Genomic DNA, 3,895 nt, shown 5'->3' on the forward strand with positions numbered 1-3,895 from the left:
GATTTCCGCTTAGCTTGTAGGATCTGTTTGGTGCATCACATGTTCAAAAACATCATCACTTTTGGTTGCAGTATAGCTGTTAAAGACAAGAGACCAGAGTGGGTGTAAAATATTTTATGTGGCATTAACAGATAGAACAATACCTCATAAGAGAGCCTTGTATTTCCAGGAAAAATCTGGAACCATTTTCCCAAAGCTTATAGTTTGATTTGTTTCTAGTTGCAAGGAAAATCCCAATTTATGTTGCTCCAGGTTTATTACCAGCCTTTAGGCCTTTCTGAGCAATGTTAGTATTACCTCGGGAAGACAACTATTCGATTTTTCCCAGTAAGCAGCAGCCCATTCAGTCAGTTATCCACACAAGAAAATTATATTTGAGAGAAGTCTGAGCAATCCCAGAACACATGAAACTAAATTATCCATAGTCTCAAGCAGAAGTTCAAAGTTTAAGTGATTCCACTGGCCATTTCAGCAAACCAACGCTGATCTTTTATAGCAAGCAGCTGAAATCCAGTGGAACCTGAAGAAGGATTGTTCTGGTATGGGTTTTTGTCTGTCATATGTCGCATTTCTCTGCACTATTTTTCTATTTTTTATTGAGCATATCTAGTTGCTGCTTTAGCAAACCTACTTTGCCCTTAGAGACCAATAAAGACTCATCAAATCAATGCAGCTCTGCCCCAACAACAACTGCTGCCAACCAGATGTCACTATTCCAGTCAGTAATTATGTGCAACATCCGATGTGCAGCTTGAAATTACTTCACACTTCTACAAAAATATGTTTATATATATATATATATATATATATATATATATATATATATATATATATATATATATATATATATGTATATCACATTTAATAAAGCAAACAAAGATGTAACAGCAAATACAAGATATCTGGCATGTGAGATGTTTCTACCTCAGACTAAAAACATTTGTAATCTAAGCAACAATATTTGTCGGTTTTAAAAGAATTCAATTTCACAGAGATTACCATAGAACAACTGGATTAATGCTTAATAACTTTTGAGATATTTAGTTCTCCCAGCCTTTTTTCAAGGGGCACTGGAAGCGGCTTATTAAAGCAGCACAGCTGGATTCAAACATTACGACAGAAAAACATTCAACAGTGAGCTATTTATCTGAGAGGGAGTTCAGATAATGATCACAGGACTGTAGCTCATTTTCAGTGTTAATGTCTCATTTTTGTAGACAGCAAAGAAATTATATCTAAATAAACTTGCACAGTGTAATTTAGTATCAATATTAACTGTTGTGGCTTGGTTTTATGGAAATGGTCATCTGACTTCTTTAATTAGGCAACAAAATACATTTTAAATCCATCTTATTTGACTCGTTTTCAATTATCCAAGACGATAACAGGCCCAAGAAGGACCAATCACATTTTTTCTACTGCTGTCATGTGTGATGGATTAGCCCCTTGTATTGTTGTCATGCATTCACCTTAAAGCATTTCCTTTCCAATTGCAACCAAAGTGGTGAATGTATCCCACCAAGGTCAGTTGATGCATATTTAATACATAGGCACACCAAGGATTATGTTGGAAGGACTTTCCCACCATCTCGTGGTCAGCGTTAACCCTATTACATATTATACTGCTATTTTCAAGTACCAGTTTCTACCTTATTTAGTATCTGCTTGACAGCAAAAACATAAATAATATGATTTTAAATTATTTGTAACCTTCCTTAAGTTAACGCATTTGGTTCAGAACTCAGTGGAGCGGAAGTAATGTTCAATACGGACATTTTTCAGTGTGACACAAGCAAGTAAACAGATTGCTTACCGCCAGTTTTTTTTTTCATCTCATCGCCTCCTTCACATTGGACGTAAGTTTTTAAAGGACTAATATCAAGTGTTATGGTGAAGCTACAGTTAAGTCCAGTTTCTGACCCGTTCGTTAAGAAGTGTGAAGTGCAGCTATGAAGTTGATCGTATTTCTCCCGTTTGCTAACAGCAAAGCAATGAGGTGCGTTCAAGGGGCCTACGTTAATTTGAGTGTCCAGGTATACGTGATTAAACAGGCATTTTATGTGTGTAAGCTTAATACTTGGTTTACATTGGTAACAATGTTATCTGTATTCATGTAACATGATGTCTGAATGAGGTTAAGCTTACTGAATGAATAATAAACTCAGGGAACACCATCCTTATTTGTTTTATAACAAAAAATGACTGAACAGTAATGGAAACTTTACAATAAAAGAAAAGAAAATAGTATACATCAATAAATTTTTGAACCAGCTTGTCCATCCAGGGTCACAGGGGAGCTGGTGCCTATTTCCAGCTGCCATTAGCTATGAGTCAGACTACACAGTGAACAGGCCAATACAGAGACAAACAACCTCAGATGAAATGTGAAACAATGAAGGTTCTGAATTATTTGTAATTTCTAACCACTGTTGTGTCCCAAACCCTAATAGACATGCAGGAGAGGTTTACATTTCCAACACTACCATGCTCTTCTCTTGTGACTGTGATGTTTCAGTAGCAAATTGTAGTGGAAAATGTAATTCAGTTGCTTTAATTAATGAATAAGCTGTGCAATTATCTGAGTGTGTAAAAGCAGCCAGTGTTTCCATGAGAGGGAGAACACGAACGCAGAAAGAAAAGGAGATAAAGGAGTGGAAGGACATCCTGCATCTTAAATAATTTGGACGGAGCTCTCCACCTTACCACATGCTTAATTATCCCAGACTCTCCACAGTTACATGATTAACATTCTCATGTATTCCCCAACAGATTCTGAATTCTAATGGGTCAGAGCTGCGTGTTCAGGTTCTGACTTTGGAAAGGGAGGTTACTGGAGCTCCTGGATCTGCAGAGTGATAAAAAAGGCTTTAATCTTCCATCAGAGGTAATTTATAAAGTAGTAAAGAAGGCTGTCCTCAGAATAGCTGATTAATTCATCATTTCCATGAACTCTGGTTCTTCACCAGAGTGCCTTCCTAAGACAAAACAACGATTTTAATCAGGACCCTTGATGAAAGATGGTGTTAAATGTTTTGTCACTGTTATACTGCTTTTAAAAATGCTGCTGGTTTAAAACTTGTCAGGTAAATCACAAGCTGTGTTTCTGTCACAAATGAGTGCAAAACTTTGTTAATATTCCGACAAAAAGCGCAATTGCGGTGCTTCTTTTAAATAAGAATGGCAATTTAAAAAACATGTGAATAACTTTGTTTACACAATAAGTAATTAAGAAAACATGCCACGCCATCATCCACTTACCACTTTCTGTTGTCTTCTTCGTCTTTTCCAGACAGTAAAAACATCCAGTTGTTGATTATGACTTGTGTGCTGTGAAAAAAGTGTTACAAAATATACACATTTTGATGCTGAAGAAAACAACCTCATCCTTGTGCAATAATATTTTGTCGAAGCACTTGAGGCTTTTCTAAATTGCCTTGTTTCCATTAAGCAAACTTATTTTCATAATTTCAATTTGTGCTATTATATTGTAAATGGAAACATAGCTACAGAAAGCTCTGACTCAAACATTTAATGTCATGTCATGCAGAGTGTCAGAATTTGTTTTGTTTCACAAGTTTGAGTTGGTTAAATTTTAAGTTTAATTTCCTCCAAACAAACTAAAAAGACTGAATAAAATTTATTAGTGCATGCTTTGTTTCTTGTCTCATTGGAATATGAGGGGTTACACTGTACTAAACGAGTATAAACAATAAGCAACGGAGTGGAAAGCATACTGCAGTTGGAAGGGTGTGCGGTTGATGAAGGATTTGTCACCAGGATTTTTGACGGTGGCTGTGAATTTTGAAGCTAGCACAGTGGCTGCCGGCGGCCGCAGATGGAGCCAAGCTGGATATTTGACATTAATTAGGAGGAAGAGGCCAGTTTCTCAAATCTG

Source organism: Xiphophorus hellerii, chromosome 23, assembly GCF_003331165.1.
Source record: "Xiphophorus hellerii strain 12219 chromosome 23, Xiphophorus_hellerii-4.1, whole genome shotgun sequence".
NCBI classification, from domain to species: Eukaryota; Metazoa; Chordata; class Actinopteri; order Cyprinodontiformes; family Poeciliidae; genus Xiphophorus; species Xiphophorus hellerii.